Genomic DNA, 12,511 nt, shown 5'->3' with positions numbered 1-12,511 from the left:
TGCATCATTGCATATCTTCAATTAAAATCAATTATTCTCCCTACGTGATTATAAATCTATATTTGGTGACGAAATAAATTGGATTTTTTTTAAGCCACATGATTGGCAATAGAATTAATACAAAGCTAACTGCCAGGTTAAAAAATGTAAGCTACTAACTATTTACCAAGCCATGTTGGTAAATAAATACCCAAATTAAATACTCTAAATGCCTGGTATAATCTAGACCAAATACTCTCAGTCATTCTGATATTAGAAACATGACAGATGTTGACAATTTACACATATTCCCTAATCTTAGAAAAACTATTAAAAAATGAGATGATCCATGAAATACTATTTAAGCAATGAGAATGAACTGGCTGAGAGCTAGAGTAAAGCCTTATCCTCTCTTACCTTATGTGCTGGACTAGCCACAGACTCCCTCCCTTTACCATCTCAGGTGAAACTACTCTTTAGAAATGAAAGCGTCCTAGAGTTACATGTGAAGCTGAAAAAATATTTAACTGAGAGGCTTGAATACAAAACACAGTACTTCATTTTGATCTTTAGAACATACTTCAAATATTTTAGCTTTTTTTAAAAGTTCTGAAGTAATCATTAGGCCATCTCCCTGACAACTTCCATACTTACATAATAAAAATTAGCCTTTAAAGATTTCTGGGTAGCTTTTACTGAAATGATGTAGTCAAGTACTCCTGATTCCCTACATATACATACAAAAGCTGCCCTAAGTTTTCACCAGGGAACAGTCATTGGTAGATACTGATTCTAAATCCTATTCCCTAGAATCTCTTCTTTTGGCATGCAGTTCCATGTGTCAAGAATATGCATACCTCAGATCCCCTTAAAAGCTATGTCTTTATCTCTTTAGCTATGTCTTAAGAATTAACAGAATCAGTAAAGATACTAATTTCTTTTTGTGGAGGGCAGAAAGTCCAGTGGAACATAGGAAATCAAAAATATTCACTTCTGCTATTTTAAGCACTTCCTTGTAACAAAAATTCCCTAAACAATTTGGGATATTAAAATAACTCGGATTAACACGTCACTTTATACTTTTGCTACTGGATGTTAGAAAAGTCATCCATTTGGCTAATTTTGGAATTAAACCTTGTATAATTTCCATGCTTATATCCCCCCTTTAGGAATTACATTAATGTCCTAAGTTTACTTTCAGAGCATTTTCAGAAGCAGCAACAAAATATGGCAGCAGAAATGTGATCACATGAATTAGATGCTTAAATTTCAATCCAGCAAACTCTACGTAAAAGTTTTAAAATGAGAAATCTTTTTTATAGAGTGCTAAAATTAAGACCCAGATATGTAAACACACCAAAAGGTTCCTTTGTTTTTAAATTCCTGAGTCAAACGATTAATAAGATATTGTGCAAATTTTTAAAAGTTCTTCTAGAAAATCTGAGGTGTAAGAAACATTGTATCTTTATAAGTTTCAAAACCCATCCACATTTGTCACACACAAACACACAGAAAGCCCAAAGAGTTAATTATGCCTAAGTGCTTCAGGGTAATAATGTTGCCTTCATACCATTCACACTCTTAAGGTACACAGGTTGGCTTTCTAGTAGGAAATAAAATCAAACTATTTTCTGAAAGTCATAAATCTCAGGCCAATAATTTACCTTTCTCTACCAAATCGTTGTCAGTTAGATAACTCAAAAGATTTTTCTGATGCAGGTAGAAGAAAGGTGATAGGAAAGAGTAAGGGGGAAAACAGTAAATTGTGGTTTAATTAAAAAGGAAAGTCATTCAGAATTAACAAGCAATTAACAAGGAATTAAGGAATTCCTATGAGAGTAAGGAAGGGAGGGTAGCTACAAAAAGGTCTCAAAGCCTCAGAGCAGAGTAAATGGCACAGTGTACCAAAAGATAATGAAAAACACAGAAACACACTGTACAGAAAGAAAGTGGGAAAATACTGTCCTGGGTAGAGAAGTTATAAAATGTTAAATATCAGGCACGGGTAATGCTTTTGTTTTTCCTGGGAAACTGGGGGTGGGGGTGGGGGGGGTTAGGAAAGGTTGCATTCCCAGGCAACCACCCTGAAAATAAACCACTGCTTAATGAGGTAGGGGCCAGGAATAAACAACGGGGGAGGGGAGGGCTGGCTCATTACCTTTACAGACGATGCTGGTCAGAGGCACTGTGCCTTCTGCTTCTCTGATAGGTGGGCAGACCTCTTCCTGCTTTCGCGTCTTCTTCAGCCAGCTCAAACCTAGAAAAACAGAAACCAGTGAGTGGTGTAGTGTCTCAGGGGTGGGGAGGGGGGGCTGTGAAGAAGGGGGAGCTCAGGAAAGGAGCTGGAGAGTGGCAAGGGCAGGCAAGAAAAAGCAGAGATTTTCCTCCCTCCTACCCTCCCAGCCAGCACTCTTCCCCTCGGGGGAAGTAAAGGACTTTACCTGTCTCCTCAGCTGCTGCTTCTCTTCCTCCTTTCAGCCTCCTCTACACTCACCAACTTCTCCATTGAAGAAATACCCCAGGCAGGGCCGGACCCTGGTGTTCCTGATCCTCCTCGGTGCCTCACGGCCCCAGCCCGGCGAACATCCGAACAGCCGAGAAGGCAGGAGGTGGCGATCCCGGCCGCCGGGCAGCCTTGGGGCAGAGGTGCAGGGAGGCAGGGAGGAAGTCCTGGCTCGGGTGGGGGGGCAGTCCCGGTCCAGGGCTCGGAGCAGGGGGCTGCCGCGCTCCGGGCCGGAGGCTTCCAGCTACGGAGGGACCCAGCAGGTCTCGGGACGGCGAGGTCCCAGGTCATACGGGGCCCGAAGTGCCAGCCGTGGGGTCTCCGGACAGGGGGCTTTCGGGATGCACTTTGCACTGGGCCACCCCCGCCCCCTCCCTTCAGCACTTTGGGGTCACTGGGATGGGACCAAGCCTTCAACAACCAATCAGCGCCCGCAGTGGAGCCTGAGCCTGGAGCCGTAAACCAGGTCCGGGATGGGTGGGGGTGGAGGGAGTAGGGACGACTTGGTTGGTTGGTTGCTTCCTTCTCTCCTCCTTACCCCCGGCAGCCCCCACCCTCTGCCTGCCGTAAAGTTGCCTTCGCATTCGCGACAGTTAAGGGAGGCGTGCCGAACGGGGCAGAGATTCGTCTCCGATTGGTCTCACTCACTTCCCCTTACAGCTTCCCCGTGGTGGCTTCCGAGGCTCCGCCCCTGGCGGAGGGACTCAAAGCCGTTGCTAAGAGACACTATTCGCCGAAGGCGGTCTCTGCGCATGCGGGAGGAGGTGCCAGCTTGTACTTTCTGTGAACTACGGTGGCCCAGAGCGGGCATTTGTGTTCCCTCAAATGGCGGTGTGAAGAGAGTTCGCCTGAGCCAGATCCCAGGCAGGTAACCGGGACCGGCCGCCGTGCTGGCAGCAGGGGAGGCACGAGTGCGGCCAAATGAGAGCCTGGTTCAGGGCTTAAGGTTGGGAGGGCGGCAGGCTCCAGGAAGCGAGTAGAGGGGTGCCTTGTTTCTCCGCCCCTGTTCAGCGCTTGTCAGACGCAAGTGCCGGGTCTTGGCGCGGCTGTCGGTCCTTGAGACCCCGTTAGCTTCCAGGCTGGCAATGCCTCGCCTGAAGTGGGAGAACGGACTCTCTTTGGGATAGCGATGACGATCCAAGGACTTTCCTGAAAGGATCGCAACGTTGGCGGGTTCCTGTGAATGAATGGAGAGGGGTCGTGGGGAAAACGCGAGATAGACTGATCGAGACATGTTTGTTAAGCACTTTATTCATTTAGCAAGTGTTTACTGGCCACTGTTCTAGTCCCTGGGGAGACAACAGTGAACAAGATAGTGATTTCGGGGAAACAAACACAAAATTATCAGATGGGGATGGGTTATATGAGGAAAATCAAGCAGAATGGTGGAATTGATTTTGACCAGGACGTGATGGGCTGTATTAGATAGGTAGTGCTATGGTGTGAATATCTGTCCCCTTCAAAACTCATGTTGAAATTTAATCCCCAATGTGGCAGTACTGAGAGGTAGAGTGTTTAAGAGGTGGTTGGACCATGAGGGTTCTGTCTTCACGAGTGGATTAATCTATTCGTGGATTAATGGGTTATCACGGAGGTAGAACTGGTGGCTTTTTAAGGAGAGACTTGACAACTCGTGAGCCTGCTCAGCCCCCTGGCCACGTGGTACTTTGCGGTGCTGTCTCGTGGTCCGTCAGTCTTAGACTTCCCAGCCTCCAAAACTAGACAATAAATTACTTTTCTTCATAAATTACCGAGTTTTAGGAATTATTTTATAAGCAACACGAAACGGACTAAGACAGATAGGAAAGGTCTCTGAGGAAGTGACATTTGAGCAGCGATCTGAATGACAAAGAGCCAGCCATGCCAAGATCTAGGGAGAGAATTTTGCCAGCAGAGAGAATTAGAAATGCAAAGCCTCTGATGCTAGAATATGCTTTGCTGTTTACAGGAACTGCCAGAAAGAAGGCTAGGGTAGCTGAAGCAGAGTGGTAGGAAAATGACTGGTAATGAGACTGGGGGGTGGGGCATAGAGGTGAGAAGACGCCGAGAGTCAGATCTTGAAGGGCCTTGGTAAGCCTTGTTTAGGAGTTTGGACTGTATCCTAAGGAAAGTGGATTGGTTTTTCAGAAGGAAGTGGGTGTAGGGTGGGCCTGGATACAACCACTTTGGAAGGGATCGGTTGCAGTTGTCCAGAGTAGAAGTGCAGTAGTGGCAGTGAAGATAGATTCAGCTTTTTTATTTTTGTCCCATTATACTTCCCAGCAATCATATTTCATAATTTCAACTTTCTAAATTTCCATTTCTTCTTGAAATTAGTAGCTGAATTATAATTAGAAACACCTTATTCAGGACTATTAAATGCTATCAATTTTTAGTAGCTTTCGGCCTTTCAATTCTACCATGATTTCTCCCTGGTTTTTTTTTTTTTTTTTTTTTTTTTTTTGCTTAACAGCAGGACTCCAATGTAAACAAATAAAATAAAAGCGGTATTTTATTAGTATTGTTAAATGAAATGTATAGGAAGCCATTGTTTTAGATTAAACCCCTGCACTAGGCCCAACAGACCAGGCCAAATCAGAATGGAGTTGCTGGTGCTAGGTGTCACATAATCAGACAACTTAGAAATGGGCCAGTTGTCAAAAAATCCAGAAGATACACAGCAAGGAGTCAAGGAGGCCTGATTTACCTGAGCCAGCATGATAAAGAAGTCTCTCCTCCATTTTGTCTCTGTGAGGAAAGTAACTTTGAAATGACCAATCTGTCTTTTATTCTCTTTTTGCTTCTTCAACCCTTTTCAGCCCACCTCTCTTCAGCTAATCAGAACACCTTTTCTAAATTTTTAGTTGAGATGCTGCCAGATTCATGAATTGCTAATAAAAGCCATTTACATCTTTAAATTTGTTCAAATTTTGTTTGTTTTTGTTTTTGAGATGGAGTCTCCCTCTGTCGCCCAGGCTGGAGTACAGTGGTGTGAGCTTGGCTTACTGCAACCTCCACCTCCCAGGTTCAAGCAGTTCTCCTGCCCCAGCCTCCTGAGTACCTGAGACTACAGACACTCTCCACCACACCCAGCTAATTTTTGTATTTTTAGTGGAGATGGGGTTTTACCACGTTGGCCAGGCTGGTCTCGAACCTCTGACCTCAGGTGATCCACCCGCCTCGGCCTCCCAGAGTGCTGGTATTACAGGTGTGAGCCACTGCACCCAGCCTCAAATTTTGTTTTTTAACAGTTCAAATATAATGTACAAGTTCAGTTTTATAACATTTACTAATTATAGAGTCAAGAAGTTTTGAACTCCCAAAAAGAAGGAAAAAGAGGGAGAGAGAAATGAATAAATATGTAAATTGTTGTGGAGAACATATTCATTCTTATAGCAGACTCGGCACCCATGCAATTCATATGGTGTATTTGCTAAATGATAGTTAAGTAGAGAGATGGGGGCCTAAGAATTTGTTGGTGGAGAGCCTAGAAACAGAGTTGTCTCCTAATTCCTAGTTCTTTGTATTTCTGGCCATTTGTTTTTCATTTAAAATCCTGCCTTTGAGTTAAACAACCATTTTCAAATGATTGAAGTACATGATTATATCGTAGCCAAGTAACATCATATTGTCAAAGTTTCACAGAATGTGCTACTAGATAATTTTAAATTGCTTTATTGAATTGGTGCTATCAGATTTGCTAATTTTTATAACTTTTCAATGATGTAAAAGCAGTTTAGATTGCAGAATATTTATAACAAGTTAATATTGATTAGGTTTTAACAGATACACTTCATTTCCCATTAACTTAATTAATAATATAAAACTCACAAAAATGGGAACATCTTACAACATATAAGTGAAATAATTTGGGATAAGTATTTATGAAGCTTGATTCATGAAACCCTGACTCAATCAGAATTGAGTATATTTCTTGAGTAGAAAAAGACTTTATCATTGGAAAAATGCCCCAGCCCCACTGCAGCAATTCTGATTTAGCTGGTCTCCAGGGAGTCCAAGGCTCATGGATTTTTCCTAATGTTCCAGTGATGTCAGTGTCAAGGTCAGATTCCAAGGTCAAGGACCACTGCCCAGGAGGCTGTGTCCTGGCCCATAAAGCACTTGGTGGTGGAGAGAATGAGCAGGTTATGCTCTAGTTGGCAGCAGGAAGTGTTCTGGGCCTGCAGGTTGTGTCTGGGGATCTTGGTGTAATAAAGAGGGCCACCATAAAGACAGATGCAGCACAGTTTGGAGCCCATCATCTGCCTCTTTAGCCCAACTTAGTTCAGCTGTACCTGGCAGAAAAGGAGATGGGGCTGGGTAGAGAAATTGTATTTCAGACCTTGGTCATCACAGCAAAAAGAACGCCGAAAGAAAGGAAGCTAACTGGAGGCTCTTGAGTTCCTTATAGTTCTTGCCCTGGTAATTTAAGGGATTTTGGTCTTCTATGCTATTCTACCACAGCCATTTTAAGATGGTGCTTCAGTGTGTGTTGCTTCTGTCAAGTACGTTGTCAGATGTGTCATATGGTAAAGACTGAATGAGCTCAGAACTTAATCCCTGCTATGGATACTACTGTTTATAATTCTTTGATACTACATTTTTATTATAATTTAAAATTCACAACTTAAAATATTACATGGTGTTTTTAAAGTTTTTTGAGATCAAAACAGTACTAAAATATACTTTGGGACTGATTTTAGGATTGTCACATATACACTACTAAATTAATCTTCAGCCAGGAATGTATTCCACAAATATAAGTACCTACTGTGTATCAAATGCTGTGCTAGGAGCTAGGGAAGAACCAAGCAGACAACTCTAAATCATACAAATCATTGCACAAATCGTTAAAGTATAATTGTGACACATTCTGTAAGACAGGGCACCAGAGCTGGAAGACAGTATCACCGGAGGACCTACCCCTGCCAAAGAAAGTCATATTTAAGCCTAAAACAAAAGGGAAAGTGGGTGGAAGGAGAAGCATTGTATCAAGGCCCAGAGGCTGGAAGGAACCTTTCAAGGTTAATAAATAAAGACATATTGACATCTTCCTACTTGAGTTGTACAGGTGTTTTCACATATAAGCCATTTAATTTTTGCAAATCTTTGAGTATGCTACTTGGCTGAGGTAGGTAGATAATCTCGTTTTATCAATTGAAAAATCAGATCTTGTCTGTGTACAGAATTTAGGAGTTCAGTAAAATCTAGACAGTATCACATCTATAGACAGTTCCTCAACGCTACCCTGCCACTGGTGGCGGGTTTGTGGGGGCAGATGGAAAAGGGACAAGGCATAGACTGGAAAAGGGGAAGACTAAGGAAAACCTTTCAGTGAAATATTTCATTCTGAAGTACCACTTAAAACATACAGTTATAATTTAGCAACTAAGTATAGAAAAGTATCATTCATATTGATACACTGGAGAATTTCCATTTATTTAAAAAATGCTTAGCATTAGCATATAAAAACCTAAGGAGCTGAGATTCCTCATCAATAAATCAAGTAGATTGCGCAGTGGTTCTCAAAATGTAGTCCCTGGTTCAATTCTTGGGCCCTCCCAGACCCACTAAATCAGAATCTCCAAAGTGGGCCCAGCCATTTGTGTTCTAATAAGCCTTCCAGGTAATTCTGATGCTACGGTTTGAGAATTATCTCTAAATTATCTCTTGAGATTTTTTCTAGCATGAACACGTTATGATTCTAATGTCCAGCATTAATCTGTGCTATGTTTAAAAAAAAAAAAAAGATTTGCCTTTGGAGTGGTCACATAATAGAGCTACTTGAGAAAGATACCGTTGCCAGTAGGCCAGGTCAGGTTCTTCGCTTCTCTGCACAAAAGAATTTGAAAGGGAGACCACAGTGAAAATGTAGAAGGTTTGTTGCAGAGTGAAAGCAAGTACACACTCAAAAGAGGAGCCTGGATGTGCTCAAAAGAGGCGTGTAATGTGGTCAGGGCTCGCTACGCAGACAGGCATGATGAAGGCACAAGTATTCTATGATGAAAGGAGAGGGTTTCCAGGAAATGGGCGGGCAGTTCCCGGAATCAGGGCGCCACCCTTTTCTTGACTAAATGTGGTTAATCTGGAACTGTCATGGCTTCAGGTACGTGGCAGGGAGTGGGCGGTTTCCCCAGGGAAGTTTTATGGTAATAGGGCATAATGCAGCCAAGAGTATGCATTCAGTCAAGTTTTTGGCCATCTTGGATTTAACCAATTGCAGCAGGCTTCCTCTGTTACATTCTTATCTGTGCCTGGTCCCCAGGTAGCCCTTTCCCATTGGCACAGCTGCCGGCATTCACCTATGCAACCTTTTACTTGTGTATCTATGCTTGCAGCTTGATTTTTCAGGCCGCTTTTTGTTAGAAAAGAAATTATTTGGGGGCTGCTTTTTATTAAAAGGGAAACCTTGCCGAGGACTCTGTTACCCTCACTATCTGTCTAAATAATTTGTAGCTCCTGTATCATCAGGCTGTTACCAGTATATCACTTTGACAGAAAAATGCATTTAAGCATTAAGTCTTTTATCTATAACTTGATTGCCAGGCTTTTCCTTCATGCTAAAAAAATCTGGCCTGTTTCACAGTCCTAAGACAAGAGTTTAATAGGAAGACAATTTACAAACACGTGACAGAGTTTGTATTCTCACTATCTCAGAAGTAACCTGGAAACTTGTTAGAAATACAAATTACTGGGCCCCACCCCAGAACTATCTTATGGGAAGCTCCTAGGGTAGGGCCCTGCAGTCTGCTTTCATAAACCTGTCTAGTGCATGACACAGTTTGAGTACCATTGTTTTGAGGAAAAGGAAGGATGGTGTAGCACTCCAAGGCCAGTAACCGCCAGCACCCCCTTTAGCCCTGAAGGTAAAGAGAGCTGGCAGTTCCTGGAGCTTTAAAGTCCAGCCTGCCTTCCGCCCCTCCCACTCCAAATCTCCTGGAGTCTGTTGGGGCACAGAGGAGAGTGAAGAATGGTACTAAAGGGAAGATGCTGGCACATGGCATGCTGTCGGAAGAGATCTGCCCCACTTCTTTTAATAGGGGAGGGAGGTGCTCTTGTCTAACCAGACCCATTTTATTTTTTCTGTGAAAAGTGCAGTTTCGATTGGTGGAGGGAACCAGAATCCTGGAAGACAGCCTGGGTTTGGAGGCCTCAACTTCCGCGACAGTTGTCACTGCATCTTCATTAATGGAGCAAAATAGATTAAGTAGCCTCTTGGGCTGTGGTCAGATTTGAACCAACTGTTGTTGAATTAGGGGAAGGCCTACTATTGACTTTCCCAGTCTATTAGTCTATGTAGTAGCCACATCATATAAAGAAATAGTAATTTTTTTTACTTCTAATATTGACCATGGAAATAGATTATTTTTGTATTCTGAATTCAAACATAGACATATCTTTTTAAAGATAACCACAAATTGTTTTCCAAAGAGGATGTGCCATTTTTCATTCTCACCAGCAGTGTAGGAGAGATCTAGTTTCTCAGCATCCTCCCCAGCATTTGGAGTCATTTTTAGCTCTTCTAGTAGTGGTAGTTCACTGTAGTGTTAATTCATATTTCTGTAATGGCTAATATGGTTAAGCATCTTTCTGTGAGATTATTTGCCATCTTTATATCCTCTTTGGTGAAATGTCTGTGCATGTCTGATCCATTTTGTAATTGAATTTTTTTTTTTTAATGTTGAGTTTTGGGAGTTCTTTATATATTCTAGGTACTAGTCATGTGCTTTGCAGATATTTTTCTTTAAGTCTGTAGCTTGTCTTCTCATCTTCTTAGGGTTTTTTTGCAGAGCAAGTTTTAAATTTTGCTGAGTTCCGGTTTATCAGTTTTAACATTTGTGGATCATGCTTTTATGGTCAAGTCTGAGAACCCTTTGACTAGCCTCAGATGCCTAAGATTTTTCCTACATTTTTTTTCTAAAAGTTTAAAGTTTACAGCCATGACCCATTTGGGGTTGACTTTTGTAAAAGGTTGGAGTTATTTTAGAGAAAGTAAAATCAAGGTCATAGTAACCCTTATTCACAGTGCCTTTAATGTGGATGAACTGTTGATGCCCGAGGAGGAACAGTGGATTGTTGATTTTTCATGGGGAACTTGCCAGGTTTGGTATAGCCACTAAAAGTATAGTCAGCCCTCCATATCCACGGATTCCATTCCAGTAGGTTCTGCTCCCCTGGATTCAACCAACCCCAGATCAAAAATATTTAGGGAATTGGGGAAAAATTTTGGCTACAGGATGGGTTGCTGGCTGCCAGGGGGAACCAGCCCTGTGCTCAGAGTTGGCACTGAACATGTATGGATTTTTTCTTCTTGTCATTATTTTCTAAACTGTACAGTGTAACAAATATTTACATAGCATTTACAATGTACCGTGTCAAATATTTTAAGTAATCTTGAGATCATTTAAAATACCTAGGAGGATGTGTGTAGATTATATGCAAATACCACACCATTTTATATATGGGACTTGGGCATCTGTAGATTTTGGTATCCTTAGAGAGTCCTGGAACAAATCTCCGACGGATCCTGAGGGATAACTGCCCTTTGTTTTGTTCAGAAACTCACAATTCCAGAAAACCATGTCACTGACAGCAGCACTACCAACAACATTTGATCCCACAAGATTCGTGATCATTAACCAAAATCAGAGACCCCTGAAGGTCTGATTACCATGCTGGCCTGTTGATTCTGGGGCTTAAATGGAACTATAGTCAGCCCTCTGGATCCACGGGTTCCACATACACAGATTCAACCAACCTCAGATTAAAAAATATTCAGAAAAAATAAAAAGTAACAATACAATAAAAATAATACAAATCAAAACAATACAGTGTAACAACTATTTACACATCACTTACATTGTGTTAGGTATTATAAGTAATCTAGAGATGATTTAAAGTATATGGCAGGATGTGCACAGTTTATATGCAAATATTATGCCATTTTTTGCCAGGGAGTTGAGCATCCATGGATTTTGGTATCCTTGGTGGGTTTTGGAACCAATCCCCCACAGATACCGAGGGGTGACTATACAATTTTAAAAACTCAGTCAAATCGCTATCCTGATTAACATTTCAACCTGTAGTTGCTGAGTATCTTTTGAAAAAATTAATCTTAGTTTATATTGGGAAATTGCATAGTAATTGACCTTGATTTTAGATCTTGCGTAGCATGTGAAAATGATTCTGAGCACTATTGTTCTACAGTGTGAACAGTTAAGCTGTAGGAGTTACTATTTAATTTGAAGTCCAATGTTGAACTCTTGTCCTGGGCTTTTGGAGCACCAATGGAAGTTTGAAGAGTGCTTTGGTGGAGTGGTGAAGGACACAGGCTCTGATATTAGATTTTCTGGCTTCACATCCTGACTCTGCCCCTGAAGCTGTGTGACATAACATCTCTCTTAGTTTTCTTATCTGTAAAATGGGTATGATAATTAAGCACCCCCCCCCCCATAAAGTTGTAAAACTCACTTAGAGCAGTATCTGGTACATAGTAGGTACTCAATAAAGTTTAACGATTCATATTCCTAACACAGCAATTTTATGTGAAGATGGGTGGGAAGTATGTTATTTTATATTAATAAACACATGGTTTTATTAGGCATATAATGCAAAATTCAAATAGTTTACAGAACTTAAAAAATAAATAGATGCTTCAGAGAAATTTTATACTTAATATGGGTAACCCTTAGGCCACTTGGTGTGGGATTTCAGCTCCTCTGCCAAGAGAAAACACTAAGAGAGCCACTGCTCCTTCACTTACCTAGTAAGACTGCCCCAATTGTTTGTTTCCAGGCTAGAGAAATCGTTCATTTATCATATAGATGGCCTCAGAGCCTGTCAGCATCCTGTGCACCCTCTGTCAGACACTTGGGTTTGTTGGTGTCTCTTAAAAGCTCGTTGTCTGAAGAGTACACATTCCCCCAGGCCAGCATGATAATGCAGAATGAGATGTGCAAACCTCAGAGCATCCACTTCAGAAAAAATTGTGGTCAGTTAAATCCCCTAGTTTGTTTTCTTAAGGATTTTCCTTTCCTTTAATACCACAAT

At 41.7% G+C, this 12,511-nt stretch overlaps 2 protein-coding genes across 14 annotated transcripts in view; one reads left to right on the top strand and one right to left on the bottom strand.

The window, feature by feature from the left end:
- The window catches only part of ASB7 (ankyrin repeat and SOCS box containing 7), a 49,106-nt gene extending 46,165 nt beyond the window's left edge, over positions 1-2,941 (bottom strand). Inside the window, exons 1-2 of the mRNA XM_523240.9 lie at positions 2,421-2,941; positions 2,138-2,236 (exon numbers count right to left, since the gene is read on the bottom strand). The gene's annotated coding sequence lies outside the window, so the exon portion shown is untranslated. The remainder of the gene's footprint in view (positions 1-2,137; positions 2,237-2,420) is intronic.
- A 330-nt stretch (positions 2,942-3,271) lies between these two features.
- LINS1 (lines homolog 1) overlaps positions 3,272-12,511 on the top strand; it is a 57,250-nt gene continuing 48,010 nt past the window's right edge. For 6 of the 13 annotated variants that reach the window (XR_010151561.1, XR_010151560.1, XM_063794406.1 and 3 more), the window contains exon 1: positions 3,272-3,346. The gene's annotated coding sequence lies outside the window, so the exon portion shown is untranslated. Of the gene's footprint in view, positions 3,351-8,506; positions 8,568-12,511 lie in introns of those variants that run through there. The other 7 variants (XR_010151562.1, XM_063794405.1, XM_063794402.1 and 4 more) reach the window with 4 other exon arrangements.

Source organism: Pan troglodytes, chromosome 16 (genome assembly GCF_028858775.2).
Source record: "Pan troglodytes isolate AG18354 chromosome 16, NHGRI_mPanTro3-v2.0_pri, whole genome shotgun sequence".
In the NCBI taxonomy this organism is placed as follows: Eukaryota; Metazoa; Chordata; class Mammalia; order Primates; family Hominidae; genus Pan; species Pan troglodytes.
This window is presented reverse-complemented; position numbering and strand designations above follow the sequence as displayed.